The following is an 11,865-nucleotide window of genomic DNA, read 5'->3' on the forward strand; positions in this document are numbered from 1 at the left end:
GCCTGTATACAGTTCATCCAAACAATCAAGAATATTTTTACTTGCGCTTACTGTTAGTTAACATGCGTGGACCGAAATCCTTCCAAGAACTGAGAACAGTAAATGGTGAAGTATGTGCGACCTATCGAGAAGCTTGCCAGCAATTAAATCTTATTGAAAACGATGCCCATTGGGACACAGCACTCAATGATGCATCGAATACTGCTCAACCACAGCAAATACGCACGTTATTTGCGATAATATTGACAACGTGTTTCCCATCCAATCCGAAAGATCTTTGGGAAAAATACAAAGATTACATGAGTGAAGACATCCTACGTCGTTTGCGAGCAATGAATCCGGAGATGCAATTCACAACAAACGTGTATAATGAGGCGTTAGTTTCGATCGAGGATATATGTTTGGCAATCGCTAACAAAGGATTGGTGCAGTTGGGAATGTGTGCACCGAATCGAGCTGCAAATGACGCTTATAATCGTGATTTGCAACATGAAACACACTTCGATGTCGATGATTTGGGTACATTTGTTGAAAAGAATCTTTCAAAATTGGTTCCAGAACAACGCATTGTATATGACACAATCATAAAAGCAATTACAAATCAAAGCAGAGGATTGTACTTCATAGATGCGCCCGGAGGTACTGGCAAAACATTTCTCATTTCAATCATTTTGGCAACTATACGATCACGGAATAAAATTGCACTGGCAATTGCATGATCTGGAATTGCAGCAACACTTTTGGATGGTGGTCGAACAGCACATTCAGCACTGAAATTGCCCTTGAATTTGCAAGCCACTGAGACGCCAACATGCAATATCACCAAAAATTCCGGAATGGGCAAAGTTCTCTAAACTTGTGAACTTATCATATGGGACGAATGCACAATGGCTCACAAAAAAGCATTGGAAGCGCTTGATCGCACCCTGCAAGATTTGAGGGGAAATGCACAGCCTTTCGGTGGAGCACTCATTTTATTGTTTGATGATTTTCAACAAACTCTGCCAGTTATACCCCGTTCAACACCCGCTGATGAACTTAATGCATGTCTCAAATCATCAGTTCTATGGCGACATGTTAAGAAATTGACTTTGAAAACCAATATGCATGTTCAACTACAAAATGATGCATCCGCCGAACGTTTCGCAAAGCAATTGCTGGATATTGGAAATGGGAAAATGCCAATCGACAGATCTACACAATGTATCACATTGCCAACAAACTTTGGAAAGATGACATCAACCAAAGACGAATTGATTCAAAAGATGTTCCCAAATATCGCGCAGAATTACAAAAATCATCAGTGGCTCAGCGCACGGGCTATATTAGCAGCTACCAACAACGATGTCAATGCCATCAATTTCGGCATTCAAAACGGAATATCAGGCGAAGCGACAACGTATAAGTCCATCGATACTGTAATGAATCAAGATAAAGTGGTCAATTACCCAACGGAATTCTTGAATTCACTTGATTTTCCAGGTATGCCACCACACATTTTAACATTGAAAATAGGCGTGCCTATCATTCTTCTCCGAAACATCAATCCACCACGACTTTGCAACGGTACAAGACTTTCAGTGAAAAAGATGATGAACAATGTCATCGGAGCTATAATTTTGAATGGGAAATTCAAGGGGGAAGATGTTCTGTTGCCACATATTCCAATTATCCCAACAGATATGCCATTTGAATTCAAACATTTACAGTTTCCGAAAATGAGTAATTTTAAATAAAAATGACACAATGTAAATTCAATGTTATCAGAACGAGTTTCCTTGATTTTCCTTTCTTCTGATGTTGTAGCAACGCGCGACGGGTAAGCTAGTCAATTATAAAATATGTTGGGTTCACAGCGGTGTTGATTTAGACATATCCCTTAATTTAATATCTGTGTCATACAAAGTCACTCTTTTTTTTTTTTTTTAAAGGAAGGTTTATTTAGCCAAAAGACAAATATACGGTAACAGCAGACATCATAAAGAATGTACACCTTGCTGATACATCACAGTACATGAGAACTGAAAAAAAAAGACAAAAGTGAAAACACTGAGTGTCTCGCATATTCGTGTGCATTTCTCATAAAACATAATACTTGGCTGTTCATTTTCACATTTATCAACTACTCATAATGGAACAAACCCAAACCAGGGAGGGCTCCTAGTCCGGAGCCCCAAGACAACAGGAGAAAAAGGAAGAAGGAAAAAACAAGACAAAACAACCAAAAAAGGGGCAAAAAAATAGATAGAACAACCCCACCCCCCTCCCACCCTCCCCCTTAAACAACAACCCTGCGTGACTCTTAAAGAAAAAAAAGAATTAGCCTAAACAGTAGATCGGTTCAAGCGGGTATCCCCCACAATATCCATTCCCAATATCTAGACAGGCATCTCTGCTGCTGTTGCCAGACAGTTCATCCAGTGCCCCCAAATCTTGTCATACAAAGTCACTCTTAGTGGCGATCAAGTACTGTCCAGGTTTAAGCCCCCACGCAGTTCTCTGCATGCAGGATGGAACCAGCACTAGCTTCATGAAAAGTAATGTGAAACCATCCTTGAAGCAAAAAATCAGTTCTTAGTAAACTTAATTTTATGCCTAAAACATGCTTGTTATTAGCATGTGCTTCCAATTTTTATGCAAATTGATAGATGGAAAAATAGCGTCACCTATTGGGTGGCAGCCTTCCTGCAAAACAATGTCTGAACCTTTATACAGGTCTTTATAAGAAAGATTGGGAATTGAAAACAAGCCAGAATCCTTACAACTCTTTAAGGGTTTTTGCTTCTCATCAGTGTGCTGTAGGATTCTGGCGTGGCTAGTGAGGGGCCTATGATGTTGGTAGGGAGGGGTATCATCACTACTTAAGGAGAGCACCCAGAAGGTGCGTTAGGAGACTTATAAATAAGGACAATGGAGGCAGGCCAGACGGCCCTCAGAGGCTCAGAAACACCTCGGGCAGCCTCCCCAGACCAAGAGGAGCAGTTTGAGCCCACTCGCGGGTCCAAAGGAGCTGGATCAAAGCGCGGCCTACCTCAGCGGCGGTAGCCGCGGTCTGGAGTTCCGGGGCCCCGCCAGCCATGCAGTGGGAGACGCGGCGGAGGCGACTGCTGGCGGCGGCGGGAACAGAGAGACCCGCGGTCAAGTGGGAGGAAGCAGGGTTCTGCTGCCGCTGCCTGGAGAAGCGGTGAAGAGATGCCGAGTGGAGGGAGGTGAGAGGGGGCTCCAGAGAGGCTGCAGGAGAGCTGCTACAAAGCTCGGCAAGAAGGCCCATAACACCAGGGTTTGAGGGAATGCTGCTCAACAGGGCCACAGCACTCTCCCCCACGCAGGATAAAAATAAAGTCTGTACAGGGTGCCTCCAGACACCACAGGCACCCCTGAAAGGGCTGAATAATGCATTAAAAAAGGGACTGAGCCCTGAAAGAACTTGGGGAGAAAGGCAAAAGCCCCCTGCAGCCAGGACACTATAAAAGTTAAACCACCAAAAATCTGGCTATATCCTCACTGCTAATAGAACAAATCAAGAGACAGAAGCAGGCTGCTTATACTATAGAGGCACACTATAAGTTCTGGACTGTAAAACTGTCTCATAAGCAAGCTACAGTTCCCAATCCAGATTTACTGAACTCTATTGCCACCTGCTACCCCTCTCACAAACAACAGCCTTCCATTTAATTTAATTTTATTTATTTATTTTGGCTAATATGATATAACAAAAAGCAAACTGCGCTAATCAGGGTGTTTATGCAGTATGTGACGGATGGGAGAATGCATCCTTAGTTTCTGCTCCTCCCGGAATCACGCACCGTGTCATGCAATAACAACCTATTCGATTACTCCAGCACCCTTTGCTGATCTTTCTAAATCTTTACATAACAATGGTAAAAACCAAAGGCAAAATACCGCAGCTCCATCGGACCCCCTCAAGAGCTACTCTACCCAGCATATTTGCTTTGCAATCTCACACCGACCCACCCTCCCCGGCGAATACCCAAGCTTCATCGGCAGCTGGGACGACCCCACCAAGAGTGCAAGAGGAACTAAATCTAGATTCTAACAACATCCTTTTTGACCAATCCTCCCTACTCGACCAGATGAAAATAATCTTTAAAACTGAACTCTCTGCAGCCGTTAGGGAATTTTCTGAGGAAATCTGGGACTTAGGCCAGAGGACGGATGAGCTGAAAAAAACAAAATTGATGACATAGTGGAAACTATCGAGGCAGACCGCCAACATGTAGCTGAGCTTGAGGCCAAAATAGAGTTACTGGAATCCAAATACGAAAACAAAGAGAACAGGTCTCGTCGATCCAATATCCGCATTAGAGGCCTACCCGAATCCATCACAGCCCTAAAGGAAACGGCAGTCAACCTATTTTCAGCTATTCTCCTGCAGATTGACCAAACGTCCTTCAGAATCGACAGGATACATAGGGCTCTTGCTCGCCCACCCAGCCTGGACCTCCCAGGAGATGTGGTCTTTAAACTACACTACTGCGAGGTCAGAGACCAACTATTACTAGCTGCCAGAAATCTAACCTCATTACCAGGACTGCCCACCTCAGTTCAGCTGTACGCAGATGTGGCCCCATCAACCCTGGCCAAAAGAAGAACCTTCCGATCAGTTACGCAGGCTCTGAGTGCAGCCAATATAAGATATAAATGGGGGTTCCCATTCGCTCTTGATTTCCAGCACCTTGGGAGGCCCTATACTGCCAAGTCTATAGAGGAGGCATACGGGGCCCTAGAGAGGGCACAAATTCCAGTCGAGAGACCAGGGAAGAGTGGCCCCTCAAGCACTCGCCCCGGGAGGACATGGAGGCGGCCTCGTCCTTCGAGAAGGACGGCAAGGTCCCTACCTCAAGAGTCCAATGCAGGCCAGTCCAACACCTTATAAAAAGGAAAAGGAAAGAAAAGACTACTATAAAGACTCCCTATTCATTAAACTAATGGAAGTTTGTGAGCGGCAAAAGGGGAGGGGCAAACAGTTATGCAAACATTATTTGTTTGCATAACTGTTCGTTTTTCTAGCATTCTAGGCCTTCAGTTATACAAGGAGTATGGTAGACAAACTAGTCCTACTAACTCGGGGGTTCAGGGAGAGAGAGAGGTAGAGCGTTACACACAGGACATCCAATGGTATGTATAATCTCCCACAATGTACGGGGATTCAATTCTCCTAATAAGAAAAGGATGGCTCTCCTGTCGTACTTAAAACATAAACCTGATGTGGTCTGTATACAGGAGACCCACTTTTCACACACCTCTATCCCCAAATACTTTCACCATCACTGCTCCAGATATTATACAGCAACTGCATCAAAAAACATAGAGGGGTCCTTTCCCTACTTCATAATTCTTTCCCCTTTCAAGTTGAAGAGACTGATATAGACCATGAAGGAAGATTCTGTATATTGCTAGGCAAATTGTACACCCAACCGATGGCCATAGTCAACATATACGCCCCTTCAGAAAATCCCCTTCCCAGCATGCAGGTACTTTACCAGAAGCTTCTTAAACTCTTACAGTATAAAATTATATTGGCTGACGATTTCAGTTTCCCCTTCTCGGCAATCCTGGATAGGTCAAATAGAACTCCAGACAGATTCTCAGCTCTTCAGAGGAGGAATTGGGGAAACAAACTATCTCTACTGGCGATAGCAGATAGCTGGAGGGAGGTACACGGGAACAAGAGAGGGTATACTTTCTTTTCTCCAGTCAATCAGGTATATTCCAGACTGGATTATATTATGATGTCCACATCCCTCCTACCTGCACTAGTAACATCCAGGCACTACCCATGCTCATGGTCAGACCACGACTTAGTTCTCGCGGTGGTCCAGTGGGACGAGATTCCCAAGCCCATTTTTAAATGGAGACTGAATGAGGCCCTTATCAAAAGAGAAAAAGAGAAAAATCGCAAACCCACTTAGCCCTTGAAAGAAGACTGTTTCTGCTGGAAACTTATAATCAAAGCAATCCCTCAAGGGCCACAATTAAATAAATCAGGGATATAAAAATTTAGCTGGACGCCCTTCTTTCGGATGAGGTGGAACGCGCGATCCAATGGACCGGGTACAAATATTACAAATTTGCCAATAAGCCAGATAGATTACTAGCAGCAAAATTAAGAAAGCGGCAGAGGGTGAACTCAGTATTTAAGTTGTACACTCCCCACAATATGACCACATCTAATCCAAACAAAATATATAAGGCGTTTGGTGCATATTATTCGTCTCTATATAAAGAACATAGGGGGAATGTAGAGATCAGAGGACCTACTTTCTTAGAATCCCTCCCACTGCCCACCTTATCTCAAAATCAACGAGACCATCTAAATGGGGACGTCACTGCGGAAGAAATAAGGGATGCCATTGATAACCTAAAGTTGGGGAAGGCCCCTGGTCCCGATGGCTATACTGCAATATATTATAAAAAATATAAAGATATATTGTTAGGACCTCTGCAGAATCTATTCCAATCCCTCTTAAAAGGAGACACCCCGCCTCAGGAATTCCTAAATTCTAACCTTACGGTTATTCCCAAAACCAATTAAGACCCTCTCTCTCCTAAGAGCTATAGGCCTATCTCGTTATTAAATATTGATTATAAAATTTTCACCTCCATCCACGCAGCTCACCTCAACCAATTCCTTCCAAATCTTATCCATAAGGACCAAGTCGGGTTCATCCCATCTAGGCAGGCCCCAGATAACATTCGAAAGGTGCTAAATATCACTGACCACACTAAAGTTACAAAAAGCCCGCTTACATTACTCGCTCTTGACATAGAAAAAGATTTTGATTCACTGGCCTGGGACTGTAAATTTTTTATCTTGCAGCGTATGGGTTTCGACGGGACTTTTATACAGGCTATTGGAGCATTGTATTCAACTCCCTCCACTCTGATAAAATTGCCCACAAGCAAAGAGACTCCTATTCCAATCAGAAGGGGCACGCGACAAGGCTGTCCTCTTTCACCAGCGTTATTCGCGTTAGCTATTGAACCCCTCGCTATAGCTATTAGACAGAATCCCAATATAAAAGGGGTTAGGGTGGGAGGAGGGGAATACAAATTGAGCCTCTTCGCCGATGACTAATTGCTGACACTAACTTAACCGTTAACCTCCCTACCCAATTTAATGGGACTATTAGAAAAGTGGGCGTCAATCTCGTGGCTTAGAATCAACTCTGAAAAATGTGACATAGCTTATTTGAACTCCCCCACCTCTTTAATAAAATTAATTAACTTAAATTTCAGATTCCAGCACCAACATCATTACATCCCCTACCTGGGCATCAATTTAACCACATCATTAGCTACTCTTTACAAATGGAATTATCCTCCCCTGATACATAAATTAATGGCTGATTTGACCAAATGGGATGACCCGTTACTATCATGGGTGGAGAGTATTCACACAGTAAAAAGGAATCTGCTACCTCGCATTCTGTATCTATTCAGGACACTTCCTATCCCAATCCCCCGCCCAGTTATAACAAATTTTCAACGTTGCATCTTTCAGTTATCTGGGCTTCAAAAAGACCAAGAATAAAAAATACCCTTATGCACTACCACAAAAATAAGGGGGGCCTTTCTGTCCCTAATCTATGCAAATATTATGTTGTGGCTCAATCAGCACAATGAATATCAACATTGGGAGGGGTCAAGGCCCCATTGTGGGTCGATATAGAGGCATCTAGAATAGCTCCGCAGACTTTTCTTTCCCTAATATGGTCCGAAAACTCCATGGGCCCAAATCTACATAACATAAGTCTGCTCACATCCCACTCCATGAGAATAGGGAGAAATATCCGATTCAAATATAAGCCCTCTGCCAGACCCTCTACGATGCTTCCTATCATCCCAAACACAAGATTCCCACCAAGCATGGATCTGATGCAGTTTCAATGGTGGAAAATTAATGAACTGACAGACCTCCACCATTTTGTTACGGGATCCCAGTTATTAACAGTAACCCAATTTCAAACTAAATTTAATCCTCTGGTGACTGAATATTATCAAGTAAACCAAGTTTTCCACTTTCTGCATTTACTGAATCTGCCACAGGTAATTCCAGAGAGGACAATGTTCGAAAGATTGTGCAAAAATTACCCCCTAAGAAAAGGAGCCCTGTCCCTACTATATAACGTACTGAATAGCCTCAATATAGAAGGCAAGCTTTTGTTTATGCAAAAGTGTGAAACGGAACTACAAATACACATGTCAGAAGAAAGATGGCACCACTGTTGCGAAACTATCACTAAAGATAGCCATCATGTCACCCTAATGGAGACATCTATCAAGATTCTAAATCGTACACATCTTGTCCCAGTAAGGTTAAATAATAGAGATGAGCGAGTATACTCGCTAAAGGCAATTGCTCGAGCGAGCATTGCCTTTAGCAAGCACCTGCCCGCTCGAGACAAAAGGTTCGGATGCCGGCGGCGGGCAGGGAGCTGCGTGGGAGAGCGGGGCGGAACGAAGGGGAGATCTCTCTCTCCCTCTCTTCCCCCCGCTTCCTCCTGCTGACTGCCGCTACTCACCGCTCCCCAGCGCCGGCACCCGAACCTTTTGTCTCGAGCGGGCAGGTACTCGCTAAAGGCAATGCTCGCTCGAGCAATTGCCTTTAGCGAGTATACTCGCTCATCTCTATTAAATAAGATTTTTCCCCTCAGTATCACTGCTATGCTTTAGAGGGTGTACAGAACTGGGGTCCCAAGCACATATATGGCGGAGATGTCCGGTGGTTGACGGATTATGGTCCCAGGTTCACAGGTTATTGCAAAGGCTATTCATAGGTCCACTCCCAAAATCCCCAACAATGTTCCTATTGGGAGACCGTCCTCCAGGAATTAGATACCAAACACGCTAGTGAAATATAGGGAATAGAGATGAGCTTCACGTTTGTTCGAGTATTAGGGTACTCGAGATGTTCGTTACTCGAGACGAGCACCACGCGGTACTCGAGTCAATTCCATTTCCTTCCCTGCATGTTTAGCGCCATTTTCTGGCCAATAGACATGCAGGGAAGACATTACAACTTCTTCCTGTGACGTTCCAGCCCTATCCCACCCCCCTGCAGTGAGTGGCTGGCGAGATCAAGTGACCGCTGAGTATTTAAAGCGGTCCCGCCCGCGACTCGCCTCAGACACACACTGGGAGAGATTAGGGAAAGTGCTAGTGTAGCTTCCTGTCTACAAGAACCCCAACGGTTCTTCTTAGGGCCACATCTGACCGTGTGCATTACTGTTGTGGCTGCTGGGAGCAGTTTTGCACAATTTTTTAATATCGGGCTGTGCAGGCCATTACAGCTATAGCGTTCTCAGTCTGCAGTCTGTAATACAGAGTATAGGGAAAGTGCTGCTGAGAAAGGGAAAGTGGTAGTGTAGTCTAGGATCCTGTCTCCAAGAACCCCAACAGTCCTTCTTAGGGCTACCTCTGACCGTCTGAATTTTACAGGGTGTCTGGTGGGAGTTGTAGTCCATCACTATTGCACAGCTAGGCCTGTTTGCAGCCTTCCGTATAATTTTTTTCTCCCTGGAGTTTGCCTTACAATACCGCTCTCAGCGAGAAAGTGTACGCACACAATTCCATCATGATTTACACCGGTCTGTGTCCGCAGTGAAATTTTTTTTTTTTCCCAAATCAAATTTTAGTAAAATTTTTCAATAATACAGGGTAGGGTACGTTTGTCAGGGCATAACATAATCCAAGATATCTAACACCATTATAGATTATGCATACAGAGAGAATCATAAAACAATACGTCAGAGCAAGACAGTGCATAAACGTGCGCTATGTGCTGACTCGCCCCTTCGGGAAAATAAAATTAACGCACTCTTTGCTAAAGTGCACGGGGGGGGGGGGGTGGAGTGAAAAGAATACGACTCAAATTACTCAAAGATAAAACGTCCAGAAGTCTCAAATTACGCCAGGGAGACCATATTTTTAAGAATTTGTCATGTGTGTTATTGTGCCAGCTAGCCAGCTCCTCCAGGTTGAAGATCATGTCGACCTTCTCCTTCCAATGGGTTAGAGAGGGGGGTGCCTCGCATTGCCAGTGCAGCGGAATCAGAGCTTTAGCTGCATCTATTAAGTAGGCTATCAGCTTATCCCTTAAAGGATAAAATGCTATGGATGGCATCCACAGAAAACCATCTCGGGCATGAGAACAAAGTTTTGTTTAATCCTTCCCAACACTTTTCCTATTCCCCTCCAGAAGAGAGCCAACTTCGCACAGGTCCACCAGATATGCAAATAGTAGCCTTCGTCCGCGTCACATCTCCAACATCTGCTATGTGGTGCCAGTTTGTATGCAAAGAGCTACTGCGGTGTCTTGTACCATCTTACAAGAAGTTTGTAGTGGGATTCTTGGGCTAGAATGCAGGGAGATAGACCAATTGAGGTGGCCAGGATTGATTTAGTGTCATTTTGTGACAGGGAAAGACCCAGTTCCTCTTCTCAGGAGATAATGAATGAGGGTTTGATTGTAGTTTGGGGAGCGATAAACTGTTTCCGGAGCTGTGAGATTTTCTGTGCCTTAGGATTGGGATCATTTAATGAGCGTTTAAATGGAGGAAGGAAGGGGACCAAGCCGGTAGAAGGAATTGTATAATCTCTGGGATCGGTAAGTGGCCTAGCACTTGAAGGTCCCCCACCGTGAAATCTTTAAATTTCCTCCACAAGGAGGTAGATACTGGATCTAGTGAAAGATTCAGAAACCTGAATAAAAAAATTAATAGAAAATCCGGGGAGGGCTTTGGTGCTAGACTTTCCCCTACAATATCCCACACCTCGCACGGGCCTCTTAGTAGAGGACAGAAATCCTTTGCTTTATATCTATTCTTGGCGGGGAACCAAAGGTTTTCCAAGGACCCATTGGTACTGTGAGCCGTGACTAGTTTGGGCAAAAGGTTGTCCCCTCTCGGATGAACCATGTCCATCCAGTAGTTCAATTGTGAGGCTCGATAATAATCAAGTATGTTAGGAAGGTCCATGCCTCCTTCGGAGCTCCTTTTGATCATTAGGCTATACGCCAATCTAGGTCTCCTTTGCCTCCACACATATCAGGCGAAGACCGAACGCAAGGTTTTAAAGAAGCTTGATGGTAGGTAGATCGGCAACATCCTGATCCTATAGAGGATGATTGCCAAGATGTATGATTTTAAAATATTCCTTCTGCCAAACCATGGTATAAACGGTATATCATAGTCTTTAAGAAGCTTTTTTACCTGGTCTAGCAGCAGGGCAAAATTGGTTACGTATATGTCTTCTAGCCTTTTGTTTATTTTAACCCCTAAGTAATCCAGAGATGTCTCCGACCATGTAAACGGGGAAATGCTATTCAGTTTTTTACAACGTAGATGTGGTATGGAGATATTAAGCACAGTAGATTTGTCAAAATTAATTTTAAAATTCGAAATCACTCCAAAGGCATTCAGCAGTTTGACCAATCTACAAAGACCCATTTCGGGGTTAGTGATCAGGAAGACAATGTCATCCGCGAAGGCTGCAGTAGATAGAAGATCGTCTCCAACAGTCAAATCCGTAAATCAGGGTCCTGCCTAATCTGCACTAAGAGGGGCTCCAGGGCCAAGATGAATAAGGAAGGGGAGAGGGGGCAACCCTGACGGGTGCCGTTCTTAATATCAAAGGGGGGAGACAAGATGTCGTTAACTTTAAGTCTGGAATAGGGACAGGCGTATAGGGAAAAGATGGCGTAAACGAATTCCGCTGGGAGGTTGTATTGCAGAAGCGTGCTTTTCATATACTGCCAGTCTACGCGATCAAATCGCCGTCAGTTCCTACAAAAGCTAAGGGTATATTGTGTAGTTGGGCATAGTGCGAAGCGTGAAGAAGTCT

At 44.1% G+C, this 11,865-nt stretch overlaps 1 pseudogene; it reads left to right on the forward strand.

Moving 5' to 3' along the window:
• The first annotated feature begins 62 nt into the window (after positions 1 to 62).
• LOC136633512 (uncharacterized) lies at positions 63 to 10,383 on the forward strand (annotated as a pseudogene).
• Positions 10,384 to 11,865: the final 1,482 nt, after the last annotated feature.

Source organism: Eleutherodactylus coqui, chromosome 6 (genome assembly GCF_035609145.1).
Source record: "Eleutherodactylus coqui strain aEleCoq1 chromosome 6, aEleCoq1.hap1, whole genome shotgun sequence".
In the NCBI taxonomy this organism is placed as follows: domain Eukaryota; kingdom Metazoa; phylum Chordata; class Amphibia; order Anura; family Eleutherodactylidae; genus Eleutherodactylus; species Eleutherodactylus coqui.